At 28.3% G+C, this 16,801-nt stretch overlaps 1 pseudogene; it reads left to right on the top strand.

Annotated features, from left to right (window-relative positions):
- Window positions 1-15,305, top strand: part of LOC117172187 — a 90,899-nt pseudogene extending 75,594 nt beyond the window's left edge.
- The last annotated feature ends 1,496 nt before the right edge of the window (window positions 15,306-16,801 follow it).

The following is a 16,801-nucleotide window of genomic DNA, read 5'->3' as shown; positions in this document are numbered from 1 at the left end:
AGTACTTCGTCCACCCCATCCTTCAGCTCCTTCCCCTCTAATCTTATACCCTTTATCACTAAGTTCAATTTTCTTTCTTCCCTCTCTTTCTTCTCTATTCTTCAATACATTATTTAAGGTTTCTTTTTTTTAATAGTTCAATTTTGAGGATTTGAAATTGAAAAAAATTTAATTTTTAAAGGTTTATAGCTTGAAATGATTCAATTTTAAATGTTTTTTGTACCTGTTGGAATATTTCAATTTTAAAGATTTTAAATTATTTAATTTTGAATATCAAATATTAAAAATGATTTATTTTTAAAGATTTAAATTGACTTATAGATTTTGTGATTAAAATTTCTTCAATCTTAACGTTTTGCATTTAAAATGATACATTTTTTAATTTTGTTATTGTGAATAGTTCAATTTGGAAGATTAAAAATTGAAAATAATTCGATTATGTAAAATTAAAATTGGGATGTATACAATTTTATAGATTTGCAATTGAAAACTTCAATTTTGAAGACTTGCAATTGAAGATTCATTAATTTTTTATTTTTTGAGTTTAAAATGATACATTTTTAAATGTTTTTTGGTTTGTTTAAATAGTTCAATTTTGAAAATTGAAAATACTATAATTTTTAATGTTTATAGCTTAAAACAATTCGATTAAAAATTTTTGTTGTTGCTTGATTTATTTTTCAAGATTTAAATTGATTTATAGATTTTTAATCAAAAATTCTTCAATCTTAACTTTTTTCATTTGAAAATTGAAAGTGATTCGATTTTGAAGAATTAAAATTGAATTGTATACAATTTTACAAATTTCAAATAGAAAACTTCAATTTTTAAGATTTACGATAGTTTAAAATGATACATTTTTAATGTTTCTTTTTCTTTGAATTGTTCAGTTTTTTGAAGATTTAAAATAAAAAATTATTCGACTTTGAATAATTAAAATTTATATTACAATTTTATAGATTCGCAATTGAAAACTTCAATTTTTAAGATTTGAAATAATTCGATATTCATTAATTTTTAATGCTTATAGTTCAAAGTGATACATTCTTTGATATGTATTTTTTGTTAATAGTTTAATTTTGAAGATTTAAAATTGAAAATACTTAAATTTTTTATGTTTATTGCTTAAAATGATTAATTTTAAATATTTTTTGTTGTTGGAATATTTCAATTTTAGAGATTGAATGTTGAAAATTATACAATTTTGATTATTAAATGTTGATAATGTTTGATCTTTCAACACTTAAAATTGATTTCTAAATTTTTAGTTAGAAATTCTTCAATCTTAACGTTTTTCATTTGGAAACTCTTCAATTTTAAGATTTACAATTGAAGATTCCTTCATTCCTAATATTTATAGTTTAAAATGATACATTTTTAAGGTTTCTTTTTTTTATTAGTTCAATTTTGAGGATTTGAAATTGAAAAAAAATTTATTTTTTAAAGGTTTATAGCTTGAAATGATTCAATTTTAAATGTTTTTTGTTGCTGTTGGAATATTTCAATTTTAAAGATTTAAAATTATTTAATTTCGAATATTAAATACTGAAAATGATTTGTTTTTAAAAATTTTAATTGATATATAGATTTTCAATTAGAAATTCTTCGATATTAACATTTTGCATTTGGACACTCCTCAGTTGTTGGGATTTACAATTGAAGATTGATTGATTTTTAATACTTATAGTTTAAAATGATAAATTTTTGAAATTTATTTTCTCGTGTTGAATAGTTCAATTTGGAAGATTTAAAATTGAAAATACTTTAATTTTTAAAGTTTATCGCTTAAAATGATTAATTTTAAATGTTTTTAGTTTTTGGTTGGAATATTTCAATTTTAAATATTTAAAATTATTTAATTTTAAATATTAAATATTTAAAATTATTATTTTTTAAAGATTTAAATTGAGATGTATAGATTTATAATTAAAAATTCTTCAATCTTAACGTTTTCCATTTGGAAATTGAAAATGATTCGATTTTGAAGAATTAAAATTGAATTCATTACAATTTTACAGATTTGGAATTGAAAACTTCAATTTTTAAGATTTACAATAATTAAAGATTCTTTAATTTTGGATGCTTGTAGTTTAAAGTCATACATTTTTTTATCTTTCTTTTTTGTTAATAATTCAATTATTAGATTTAACATTGAAAATGATTCAATTTTTAATATTTAAAATTGAAAATACTTTAATTTTCAATGTTTATAGCTTTAAATAATTAAATTTGAAATGTTTTTGGTTGGTTTGGAATATTTCAATTTTAAAGATTCAAAATTGATTTATGGATTTGCAATTTAAAATATTTCAAATTTGACATTTTGCAACTCTTCAAATTTTAAGATTTACAATTGATGATTCATTAATTTTTAATATTTATAGTTTAAAATTATAAAGTTTTGAATATTTTTTGGGTGTGTAATAGTTCAATTTGGAAGATTTACAATTGAAAATTCTTCAATCTTAACCATTTGAACATTAATTAATTCGGTATAATAATAGAATAAAATAATGCAATGTTAAACGGTTTTTTTTTTGTAATAGTTGAATTTTAAAGATTTAAAATTGAAAAAATTCATTTTTGAAGATTTATAATTGAAAATTATTCAATTTTGAAAATGATTCAAATTTAAAAATTAAAAATTTAAATGTATTCAATTTTATATAATTTACAATTGAAAATTTTTTAATTTTAACAATTTGCAATTCAAAGATCTTCAATCTGCACGATTGACGATTGAAGATATATTAAATTTTAATTTTTAAAGTTTAAAATGATACAATTTTGATTTTGTTTGTTAGACTCTTGAATTTTGAAGTTTAAAAATTGAAAATTATTAAATTTGGAGGATTGAATAATAAAATGATTCAACTTTGATGATTAAATGTTGAAAATGATTCAATTTTAAGGATTTAAAATATATTTAATTATAAATTTAAAAAATTGAAATTTCATTCATTTGTAACATTCAAACTTTATAATGATACAATTTTGAGTTTATTTGTTCGTTAGAATAGTTGCATTTTGAGAATTAAAAATTAAAAATTATTCAATCTTGAAGATTAAGTATTTAAAAGTATTCAATTTGGAGGATTAAACATTGAGAATTATTCAAATTTGCAGATTGAATCAAGTTTTGAATATTTAAAATTCAAAATATTTTGATTCTGAACATTTAAAATGGAATCTATTTAATTCGACAGATTTCTAATTGGAAATTCTTCAATTTTAGTGTTTTCCATTTGAAAATTCTTCTTTTATATTTAAATTTAAATGGTTTTTTAGGTTTTAAGATGAACTTTTATATTTTTCATTTCGAGTTAATCTTTTTTGTATTGGAAATTCAACTATTTTGTTGAAAGTTGCACTAATTTCTTGAAAATTTGACTGTTTTGTTAAACATTTATCCCTTTGAATAAAAAAATTCGTCCTGTTGGATTAAAAATTAAACTATTTGTTTGAAAATGCAACTATTTCATGCTGAATTGTAATCTTTTTGTTTGCAAATTATTTGTTTTTGTGAAAATTAAACTCTGTTCCATTATTGGTTGAAAATCGATCATTTTTAGTCAAAAATTAAAAAAGTTTATTAAAAAATTGATGTATTTCGTTATTAAAAATCCATTTAATGAATTAAGATCCATCTATTTCGTTTAAAATTGAATGCTTTTGATGAAAAATCATTCAACATAATTTAAATGTTGTATAGTTTTTTGACGAAAAGAAAGGTTTAATTTTTTATAATTTTTCTAATGTTTTTGAAAAAAATGACTCGTTTCTATAAAAAATAAAAGAACTTCGCAGTTGCACGCATGTATGAATAAATATAATTTCGTAAGAAAAAGTAGGAAAATCCACGATGAACCCAAAAAGGTTTAATTTTTCACAATTATTATTATATGTAATAAAAATTCGTCAAAATGTTCCTAGAGATTATTGGTTGTTTCATAGAAATTTTTGAAACTTTTCGCAGTAAGTCGTAAAAATTTTCTTACTAATTCCTAGATTTTTAATAAAAATATATCGAAATTATTTCCACCAGGGAGATTAATCAGATTTAGATTTATCTGAAAAATGGAAGTTAAATTTGTTTAAACTGTCTTGATTTTAATTTTTAGGGTGAATTTTAATTAAATTGTTGCAGATATGATCATTATGCAACAATGTGTGAATTGTTGCCTACAGGAATACCATCTTTAGCAATTTGTTTAAAAGTCTGGCTTCATGGTTACTCGGAACAGAGTCATTTGCAAGTTGCAAAAACTTTGGGGTACACAGAACACCCACTACATATTATTCCACAATCAAGACCAGCCCCAATTCCTAACAATCTTTTATTTCCTGGATGGCAGGTGGCCATTGGAGTTGAATGGTTACTTAATTTTAAAGTAAAGTACCACAATATCATCAACAGCGAACAGTAAGTATCATTTTTCAAGAATAAATTAAATGTAAGTGAATATTAAATTATTTTATGAAAATAAAAGTAAATAAAAACGGCTTCCGTACGAAATCATTCAATTTTAAATCAAATTGATGAATTTTCAACCAGAAAGATTAATTTTCTACCAAAAGAACGAATTTTTAACTAAAAAAGATCAATTTTCAACTAAAAATATAATAATGAAATTTTGTGTTCAAAAATGAAATTGAATATCCAACTAAATTAATCAATTTTTAACAACAAAAAAATGATCTAAAAAAATAATTCAATTTTAAACCAAACAGATGAATAAAAAAAAGCATTAATTTTGTGCCAAAAAAGACGAGTATTTAATTAAATGAATTTTGAAGAAAAAAGTGTTAATTTCAGTTTGAAAAATTAATTTTCAACGAAAATTGGAATATTTAAAGCTTTAATTGAAAAAATTAGGTTTTAACAACAACAAAAATACATATTTTTAACAAAATATTTAAATTTTCAACAAATGAAATGCAGTTTCGACGAAAAAGATGAAATTCTAACCAAGGAAATTTATTATCTGCCTGAAAAGATTAATTTTCATTCAAAATAGATGATCTATTTTCAGTTTGCAAACAAAATTATTTTTGACGAAAATGGTTCAACTTTAAAACACAAAGATGAATCTTTAACCGAGAAAATTAATTTTATATCAGAAAACAAAATTAATTTTTAATAAAAAAATACAAATTTCCAAGAAAATACATGAATTTTTAACTAATAAAGATACATTCTTTAACAGAAAGACATTAAATTAGGGAAAAAATGTGAGAAAAAAACAACAACGAATTTCCAGCTAAAATGATCAATTTTTTGTTTAAAAAATTCATTCTTCAACTAAAAATATTTAAAGCTTTAATTAAAAACATTAGGTTTTAACAAAACTAAAAAAAGGCACTTTTTTAACAAAATATTTAAATTTTCAACAAATGAAATGCAATTTCAACCAAAAAAGATTTAATTGTAGTTTAAAAAAAATATATATTTTTAAAATAATAATTTTCATCGAAAATTGGAATATTTAAAACTCTAATTGAAAAACTATGTTTGAACAACAACAAAAAATTTCAACTAAAATGATCAATTTTTAAGCCAAAAAATACATTTTTGACAAAATAGTTCAACTTTAAAGCAAGCAGATGAATGTTTAACCCAAAAAATAATTTTCTACCAGAAAATACGAATTTTCAACAAAAGACATTTATTTTTTAACAAAAAATTGAATAGTTAAAACTTAGTTAAAAAATTTAATTTTTAACAAAAAAAAATACAAATTTCCAAGATACATTCTTTACTAAAAAAAAAATAAAATTTCAAACAAAAAAATTAATTTTTAACCAAAAATTAAATAGCAAAATATTCAGTTAAAAAAAATTTCTTCAAAAATAAAAATAAAATTTCGACAAAATATTTAAATTTTCAATCAAAGCAATCAACTTTTTACCGAAAAATAATTAATTTTCAACAATAGAAATTAATTTTCTACCGAATAAGATAATTTTTTAAAAAATACATGAATTTCCAACAACAAAAATGGATTTTTTAACCGAAATGATCAGTCAACGTAATGAATTTCCAACGAAAATGTTCAATTTTGAACCAAACTGATGAACTTTCAATCAAGAAAATTATTTTTCTATCAAAAAGGAAAAATTTTCATGAAAATACATAAATTTTGAACTAAAAATGGAAAAGCTCTATTTTCCTTCGAAAAAAATTTATTTTCAATAAAAAGGGGGGAATTTTCGACAAAATAGTTCAACTTTTAACCAAAAATGAAGTTTCAACAAAAAGTATGACCAGTTTTTCGAGAAAATACCTGAATTTTCATCTAATAAAGATAAAGAATTTACCAAAAAGACATACATTTTCAAGAAAAAAAATTAATTTTCTACAATAAAAACGAATTTCCAACTAAATTGATCAATTTTCAACCAAAAAGATGAGTACCCAAAGAAAGAATTTAATTTAAACCAAGATGATGAATTTTCAAAGAATAGCATTAATTTTATACCAAAAAAAGACGAATATTCAATCTAATAAATTAATTTTTAACAAAAAAGAGTTTATTTCAGTTTAAAAAATTCATTTTCAACGAAAATTGGAATATTTATAGCTTTAATTGTAAACATTAGGCTTTAACAAACAAACAAAAAAGACAAATTTTTAACAAAATATTTAAATTTTCAATAAATGAAATGCAGTTTCAACCGAAAAGATGAAATTCTAACTAAGGAAATTAATTATCTACCTAAAAAGACAAATTTTCATTTAAAATAGATGATCCATTTTCAGCTTGAAAACAAAATAATTTTCAACTAAAAATTAAACAATTTAATCTTTAGTCAAGAAATGAAGTTTCAGTCAAAAAAAAGATTCTTCAGCTGAAAAAATTAACTTTCAACAACAAATAACCGGATTTTCAACTAAAATGATTAATTTTTAACCTAAAAAATAAATTTTTGACAAAATGTTTGAACTTGAAAACAGATGGATTTTCAACCGAGAAAATTAATTTCCTACCAGAAACGACGAATTTTTAAGAAAATACATTAATTTAAAAAAATGGTATAGTTAAATCTTCACTCAAAAGAAATTAATTTGTAACCAAAAAAACAACGAATTTTCCACTAAAATGATAAATTTTCAGTGGTAAAAAAATAAATTTTCAAATAAAAAACTAAATAGTAAAATCTTCATTTAAAAAAATAATTTTCTTTAAATAGAAAAAATAATCGAGAAAATAATTAAATTTTCAACCAAAAAATAAGGTTTCTACAAAGAGATGAATTTTCAACAAAAATTCATTTTTAACAATAAAAACGAATTTCCAACTAAATTGATCAATTTTCAACCAAACAGATGAATTTAAAAAAAAAACATTAATTTTCAACAAAAACAGACAAATTTCAAATTTTAAAAATTTTATTTTTAACAAAAAAAGATTTTATTTCAGTTATAAAAATAATTTTTAACGAAACTGGGAATATTTAAAACATTGATTTAAAAAAATTAGGTTTAACAACAAAAAGACAAATTTTCATTTAAAATAGATAATCCATTTTCAGTTTGAAAAAACAAGCAGATAATTCTTTAGCTGAAAAAATTAATTTTGAAAAGAAAAATTTCAACTACAATGATCAATTTTTGACAAAATAGTTCAACTTTAAAACAAAAGGATCAATTTTTAACCGAGAAAATAATTTTTCTACCAGAAAAGACGAATTTTCAACAAAAGACATTTATTTCTTAACAACTTGAATTGTTAAATCTTTAGTTAAGAAAATTAATTTTTAATAACGGTACATTCTTTATCAAAAAGAAATAAAATATCAACCAAATAAAATAATTTTAAACAAAAAAAAAATCAACGAATTTGCAACTAATATTTCATTACAAAAATTTCTACAAAAAGAAAAAAAAATGTCGAAAAAATAGTTAAATTCTCAGCCAAAGCAATGAACTTGCGAAAAAATGAATGTTCAACAATGGAAATTAATTATCTACCGAAAAAGATAAATTTTTAAGAAAAAAAAATGAATTTTCAATTAAAATTATCAGACAACGAAATTAATCATTTATGTTGGACTAAATTACACGCAGTATACAAAATTTCATCACGATCGGTTAAGTAGTTTCAAAGTTTAGTGGTGACAAACATCGTGACACGGGATTTATATATATATGTGGATTAAAGAATTTTTAAATTGATAAAAGTTTTAAATTCAAGTAAAATTGTAAGCTAATTTTTTTGAGATAATTCAAAATAATGTAGAAATTCCCGGGATTTTAAAACCACTTCAAAATGAAATTTATCGTAAGAAAAAAGATTAAGAAATGGTATACAAAATTTTATCAAACAAAAAAAAATCAAAATAGGATTTTTATACATTAAGTCTAAAATATATACAATAACTTATTTTAGTAATTCAAAATACCTGCATTGAATGCACGATTATCCATATAATTTTATGGAATTTCTTTAAAATAACAGTATTTTTTCAATTTTGGTATGAATTATAACTCAAAAAAATTACTGGGTTTAAGAATTTATTTTAAGTGTGCAATTATAATTAGGAAATGCATAGTATTTCATCTAAGATAAAGAAAATTTAAAGTACTACATATTGTTTACTAACTTTTATATTTTTATATACATATAGCGTTTGATTTAATTTTCTTCGTTAAAAAAAAATATCACAAATTATTATTCCAACAAAAAGAATTTTTCAAAACATTATAAGCTTGTTACCTAAAAAAATTCAAGCCATTATTTTATAACTATTTTTAAACATTCCTAATGTTGAAATTCGATTTTTTATTTAATTATATGAACAAGATTTTCAAATTTCTTTTATCCATCACAGGATATCAACGTGGATGAATCCGTGGCAAGTTTTGAATAATTACACGAATCCAATGCAACTTGAAAGTCTAATTCCTGCTTTCACAGAGTAAGTATTTTGAATATATATTTCAATATTTATATAAATATTTGACAATTGCTATTTAGATAATAGATGAGGGGTCATCCAAAAATTGCTTAAAACGATTTAGGAGGAATATTTCTTATGAGTTTTTAACAAAATACATTCAATATGACCTTACTTGAAGTGGTCATTGCAGTACATGGCTGATTCGAAACTGCTTGAGGAAATGACCGATTCACATACTCGCAAATCAATTCAATTTTGACTTTCTGAATATGCAAATGGCAGATGCGCAATTCACAGAGTGGTCTTTACAATGGGTTCTTTTTTCCTGGGTAGTAAATATCGTCGCCATCCTCAAGTCCTTTATTAGTTTCTTTTCTTTCCACAGGTCTTTAATTACCTGTCTTTATTTTCCTTATGGCTTCGTTAATTTCTATGTCGTCTATCGGTTTTTCAGATCATCGTTGCTTTACTCTGTTTCTTCTACCTCTACGAGGTCTGTTCAAAAAATACGCGGACTGTTTGAATTTCGCGGCACGAGTTGGTTTCAGGAGAATCCGCTTGGTGTCGCTAAGTTCGTACAGATCAGCTGTTTAAAACGCGGTATTCCAGTCGCAGATATCTTCATTTTTTGATAAGCTACACGGTTTTAAGTAAAGAGTGTTTATTTTTGTTTGTCGAATTGTAAAATGGACAGTCTGAAAGAGCAACGAATTGCTGTGAAATTTTGTGTGAAACTCGGGAAATCTGCAACTGAAACATTTGCCATGCTCAACACGGCCTACGGTGATGTTGCCATGAAGCGTACTGCATGTTTCAAGTGGCATGAACTCTGGTGCGCGAAAATCGACGTATGACCATTAGGGAGCTTGCCGAAGAGTGTGGGATATAAGTTGGATCTTGTTACGAGATTTTGACCGAAAAATTGAAGATGTACCGCGTCATTGCGAAATTTGTGCTCACTCAGCACTCAGAACTCGTGAGTTTTTGGCCAAACACTCAATTACTGTTCTCCACCCCTCCCCCCCCCATGCTCACCTGACCTTGCTCCTTGTGACTTTTTCTTGGTCCCAAAACTAAAAAAAAAACCCTCAAAGGAAGAAGATTTGAGACGATTTCGGAGATTAAGGCAAATGCGACGAAGGAGCTAAAAGCCATCACAAAAGAAGCGTACCAGGACAGTTTCAACAAGTGAAAACACCGTTGGGATAAGTGTGTTCGTTGGGGAGGAGAGTATTTTGAAGGAGACCCAGACGTGTAACTTTCAAATAGAGTACATTTTTTGTGACCTCAATCCGCGTATTTTTTGAACAGACCTCGTATGAACTCTTTATCTTCCGCTTCTGACTCTTCATCTTTGTCTCCACCTTCTAAAAGTTTTTTGAAGTTGGTTAGCCGTTCTTCGTTTCCTATTATGCCGCATACAGGTTTTTTCTCTGCTTTTAATCGAGCCAATTTTTTATAGTCGCTCTCTTAGTTTTACTAGCTCTTTTCTGCACTTCATATATGCGACTTTATTAGTCCAGTCTAATTGCTTAAACAATTTCTTTCTCATTTCTCTGTATTATCATGTGTCCTAGTTTTCTACGTTAGCCTTCCCTGCCACACTCCTTCTAATCATGTAAGGATACACCTTCCTTTCTTATTTCTATGTCCTCAGAGTTCCTATGTTTTATATAAGTCTCTTCTACTGCACATTCTGTCACTCCTGGCTCTGTTCTAACTCTTGCGTTGAGATCTCCTGCTTAAATTACTTTCGCCAAAGATCCCTCTAACTCTTCTATTACTTGGTCCAACTTTTTCAGGAATTTCTTTATACTTGTCGGAGTATTATTGTAGCCCGTGATAATTACGTAGCTTTCCTCATTGTATTTTTCCTTTACTTCTAATGCTAACCCATAATCCCATTCTATTGCCTTCCATTCTGCTTTTAACTTCTTCTTTACGCCTATTAGCTATCCGCTGCTTGCACTGCCCCTTTTGTTTCGCCGTGTTGATTCCTTTCCGCACCATTCATATCTTTTGTCTACGCTTTCAAAAATTTTCTGCAATCTTCCCTCTTCTAGGTAAGTTTCCTGGAATACTAATATGTCTACCCCTTCCCAAAAGCTCCGATTCTTTTTTATATTTGCTACCCTTTGTGCTATTCCATTGTAATACTGTTAGTTCAGTAGCTATTTGTCCATTCCTCCCTGTTTTATCGAAAGTGGCTTACTTTTTCCATATTTAAGTTTTTACGCACGTTCAATTCGCCTTCCAATTCGTCTCATTTTAGATCCGTGATCTATCCATATTCAATGGAAGTCTATTTTCGTCTTTTTTTCTCTCTTTTCCCAGGCTTCTGCCTCGTCAACCATTCCTGTACAATTCATTGTGTTTCGGTTAGATCTTCTTTTATCTATACCGCTTAGCCCAGTTCTCTAAGCTTCACTTTTCTTTTCATCAGCTCCTGTTTCGGTGCCATTTCTTCTGGGCTTGCTTCCCACACACTCTTCTAATTCTTCGTTTTTTGTCCTGGTTATCAGGATTAATGCTTTTATAATCACCGACTTTTTCTTTTGTCGCCTTCTCTCTTTTCCTCCTCCCAACCTTCCTTACTTTTTCCGGAGCTAGATTTGGTCTTAAGCTTATCTGGACTCCCCCTCTCCGTCCACTTGGAGACACTACAACCCTCCTGCCGAATTCACAGCATATGCGAGGGTCATCTTCTCAGTAGAATGGTTTCCCCCAGGAATCCTCGTCGCATCCTGGGCCAGGATTTTGCATTTCTTTTTTCTTTCTCTAAAATCTCTAAAGCGTTTTCTAAATAACTCTCTAGTTCCGTTTACCGCTTCTTCAATTTGCGATTTTCTTCTGACAGACTCTCAAAATCTAACCTGAAATTTCTGTCCCCTGCCTTCTTTCCTTTTAGGTCTGTCCTCTTCCCAACTATTTTTTATCTCCTCTATGCACTTTAACTCATTTCTTAATATGGCCTCTAAATCTACCATCCTTTTGCCGCATTTTCCTTCCTCTCTTTCTTCCCAAGTTTTAAACCACAGAGGCAATTGATTTAATTCGCCTTTATTGCTTTGGCAGCTCGTATTTGGCGACTCTAGAAAATTACCTTGAGTAATTTTATTTTCTCTTTTCTGATTTTTCAAATCTACTACCGCACTACTCTTAGTGACGCTAGCACTAATTTTAATTTTGTTGTCAATTCTTTCTTCCTTATTCTCATTTCATACTCTATTCTCTTTATCTGTTTTGCCCTTATTATGTTCCATTTCTTCCCTTAACCGGCCGTCGGGCGCAGCTGGCCTGAGAAGCCAGCAAAACACTTTTTGGACGACTCTCCTGCCCCTGTCAGCCAATCCAGGCGCCCCTTCGAATAGTTTTATAATAGTAAAAACATACTTTTTATTTTTTAAATATTTTTATAATCGTTTCTTTTTAAAATAAAACTAAGAAGGGGGGGGGGGTTAAAATGATGTAGGTGGCACTTCAGGCCGGCTGCGCCTGATTTTGTTTCGTTCAGAGGTGCACCCGTCGTAGGAATAAATCATTGCTTTCTGCAACTACTTTGCTAGCGTTACTTGCATTAATTTTTGTTGGAGTTCGAAGCAATTTACCCCACTGTGCCTCAAGGTGGATTATATTTGTATCTGTCTCTTTATTTTTGTCCTCTTTACATTCCTTATGTTTTAAATCGCCGCTTACCTGCCTACTTTTTACGTCTGATTTTACCTCGCCTTCTTTTCCAGCGTAAGTCCTCCAACACTCTTCCAACTTCCTATCGCCTTTTTTGCCCGGTTTTTTTTCTGTCCGCACCCTTATATTCTGTTATGAACATCCTTTTCGGTCTCGTCCTTCTCTTTCTGGCTGTGCTTACTGCTAGCATGCCGTGTCAGATTCCGCCGTCGTCTCGGGTGTCGCCTCCGTCGCTTCCTCCCTGTGTGCAACTCGCGCTTTTTCCATTTCGCCCATAACCCCAGTATTTCCACGTCCAAATTTTCTCGCACTGATTTTTTAGTTTTCACTCAACTACCGCCCTCGACTATTATTTTTAGGGCGTCTTTTGCAACCCCTTATCGCTCTTTCTGCTGTCTCGCCTACCGATCGAGATCATTAGGTTAAAAAATCGAAAAAGATCGTCACGAAAGTCACGCACGTCCACTGTATACGCTATCCAAGATGGAACTCCTTGTTACAAATTATTTATTTACCACCAAGAAGATTGATTTTCTACTTTGACTTTCAAACAAAAATAGTTGGACTTTCTTATTGTATTCTATTAATTCAGTGCTTATTTAAGTGAAGAAGGTAAAGGGTAATTTTTTGATGACCTTTAAATAATTTCGATTTTACAGTATGTTGCTCGAACTATCATCGCTGGAAGGGTATCAACGAGTCCAAATGGACAGCGTTTTCTTTCCATCCATGATCGATGAATGGATGGGAACTCACATTAATCCAATGAAAGACAAACTACTTGAGTTAAAACAAACCACCGAAAATCAATTAAAAAGAAACGGTCGCTGTTAGAATTTTTTTAAGCACAAGTTGATCTCAATGAAATAATTATCTACTAAATGTACTTACTAGGAAACATTATATTATATTTTAAATCGGGATACCACAAAGAAAAGGTCTGATACAGAAAACAGGCACAAGTATCATAAAACAAAAAATTCAAACTTTCACATCAGTAGATAAGTAGAACAGGTGTTAATTAATCGATATAATTTAGAGTTTTCGTATTGCTTTTGGGACTTAAATTTATATGAAAAGGTATAATACCGTCGTAAGTTGTCGGAACGACTAGTTCAAATACTATTTAATATTATCGTAGACTTTGAGACGTGATTATCCGTTCAGAAAAGGACCGAGGAAATTTTCTTGAAATCGTTGAAAAGCTTATGAAATTCCGCATCAAATGACCTTCTTGAACTTTTTCAAAGAAGTTAGAAAAATGCAAGAATTTCTCGAATTTTGTATCACGACTTCAACTTGTGGCATGACCTAGGCAAGTGGTAGCAAAAATCTAAAATTTAGACCACGCAATCTATGACATCCTATCTTTAATTTAAGCAAAAAAAAAAACTGAACAAATATTGATAAGTTCCCGAGATATGACTAAAAAGGTCCAAGGGTGTCTGCGGCAAGTTTTAGTTAGCAATTACCCCTGTCTACTTTTACGTGGGCAGAGCGAACCAATCGCGCGAAGCCCCTTAACGAAATGGACGGAGCGGTCCTTGCATGTGAACTCCCACTTGCATGCGTTGCGAGTAGTGCGCCGTTGCTAAAGCGGTGTATATAAAAGTACGATCCGTGTGAGATAGAAGGAGAGTTCTTCCCGAGCTGCGATACAAGTTATATTTCCCTGACTGATTTTGGTTTTCTGAACTAGTACAAACAATTTTCGACGGTAATGTATATTAATAGAAACTATTAGTATAAATGTAAGATTATCAGAGATAGGAATAGTAAATATTGTATAGCTTTCACAACTGAATTCTATCTTAAAATGTACATATAAATTGTACAGTCCGAGGTAAGAATTTAAAGTACACTCGTATCGCGGTACTGCGAAATTCAGTACTGCGAACTCCCTCTACTAAGTAAGTTTTTCCCCCGACAGTGAGAACGACGCTATAACCCCTTACCCTCCACTACTCATTTCTACATTTGATGATATCTTCAAATGTACAATTCACCGTAATTTTAACTTAGTTCATAATCAAATACATTCGATACTTACGGTGGAAGATTTTATATTTGTGATGTCTTTCCACGTTTCTTTCGCTCAGTTCATTTTAATAATTTTAATAATAACGATTCAAATCATCACTACAAGCTTTCAGAAGGCAAACTGTTTACATGTTCTCACTATTGAGGGTGAACCTGCGCTAAATGTTCCCAGTACCGCGACTCGAGTATATACAAGCAGATATTCTGTTTTCTAGTCCGTTTTAAAAAGCCTGATTTAAAAATCGATTCATCGATTGATTTTTACTCTTAATTTTAATTAAATTTTATAAATTCGAACTAGTATACAATATACATTATACTTGTAGAATTATTTTTAATATTTTCGTAATTTCTAGATGTGTCGTGAAAATATATTTCTATCAATAATAAGGTGGATTTTATTCACAAGACTTTCTTATCCGTGTTGATCTTGTAAACCCATCGGATTTTATTCCTTCAAAAAAAGCGGCAACGTTCACCACAAACCAAGCAAAATCGTAGACAATCAGAATTATTAAGTTCCTTTTAGGGCGTCAGAAATACTTCAAGTCTTCAAATAAATCGGTGAGTGCCAAATTGATGTATATAAAAGTTTCACCTTCTTTTCTGTCGAAAATTTATATTAAACATTTTTTTCTTTATAATTAAGGAATTTCTGGCTCATCTCTGATCGCTTTCAACGATAACTTTTGTAGCAAGCTTAAATAAATTTATTACGATTATATTTCGTTTCAATTCACTCTCTTCAGTTATCCTTGATCCCGCTTCGGTTATTTTAGAATAATTTATTATTATGTGAAAATAAACGTGCAAAACGAGGAAGCTCTGAATTAAATAGGTAAGTGACAGAAATTAAATATACTTAATTAATCCATACGTCACATGAGAATCCTCTGAATTCCTGAAAATATTGAACATCTGTGCATTTCTTGTATTCTCTGAAATTCCTGACTTCATCTGAATTCTTTGCGTAATTTTTAAATACTTGAAATTCTCAGAATTCAGAAATTTACGCGAATGTAAGGAATAGGAAAGATGGAGGTAATTCAGATAATTTCACGATTTAAAGGAATTTGGAGGATTTCAGAAGATTTAAAAAAAGTTAACAGTCTTCAAAAGGATTTTAATGCGTTTAAAGCCATTCCATACAATTTATTAGAACGAAAAAAATATATATAGAATTTAATGCTCTAAGCTTGACTGGTAAAACGTATAAACAATTCGAATAGTTTATACATTATTGTTTTGAACTTCTTCTTTTAAATTGAAAGTAACTTTCCTTCAAAGCCTAAAATATTTGGTAAAGTATTATTCTTTAGTCTATAAATTATCAGAAATGTTATTTATTTATCGCAGGCTATACAGTCTTCCCTGGCGAAAGTTAAGGATATGAATACATTCCGAGCTAATCAGAACCATTCCGAATCATTCCGATATCTGTATGAATCGGAATCAGTCCGGACCCGGATTGATCTAAACCGAAAATCCAATCCGAACACCGATTCATTCGGATTCAAAATCAATCCGGGTCCGGATTGATTCTGATACATTTGGATTGAAAATTTGCTTCGGATTCATTCGGATAGAAGTCTTGGATCTCGTTTTTCAACAAGAGGAGTTCAAAACTTTTTTCACAAAATTTGAATTTATGGAAAAATTAACTTGACTCGATGAAACACAACCCGGAAATAAGAAGGCTTGGACCTGACTCCCCGGATATAGGTCCACTTTGAATGTAAATAGTCAGAGACGTATGAATAGTTCCCGGAGGATTTTCTGTCTGGTAAAAAGTGTTTTGAAAATATTTTTCTGATATAGAGACAAAAGGGTAAACTAAACGTTAAACGGAAACTAGAAAGAAAGTTTCCTGCTTACGTACTTAAACGTTTAAGGACTTTTTAGCATCCCGTTTGAAAAGAGAGCTTTTCTCTTGAATAATCATCCCAGCTAGTCTGTCTCTCTCTTGCTTAAATCATTTAAGGACAGCAGCATCCAAAAACATTAAATATTTTACAACTATGTATGTATAAGCGAAACACTTCAGGCTGGCTTCACAATGTACCCTAAGAATTGTACGTACGTGGACATATGTAAGTGTACACCAATAAAACACACGCGACAGTTGGTAGCAATGGCGAACAACGCAGATGTACGCGTTGATATTAACGTACGT

Source organism: Belonocnema kinseyi, chromosome 4 (assembly GCF_010883055.1).
Source record: "Belonocnema kinseyi isolate 2016_QV_RU_SX_M_011 chromosome 4, B_treatae_v1, whole genome shotgun sequence".
Classification (NCBI taxonomy): Eukaryota; Metazoa; Arthropoda; class Insecta; order Hymenoptera; family Cynipidae; genus Belonocnema; species Belonocnema kinseyi.
Note: the sequence above shows the minus strand (reverse complement) of the source record. Positions and strands in the feature narration are given on the sequence as shown.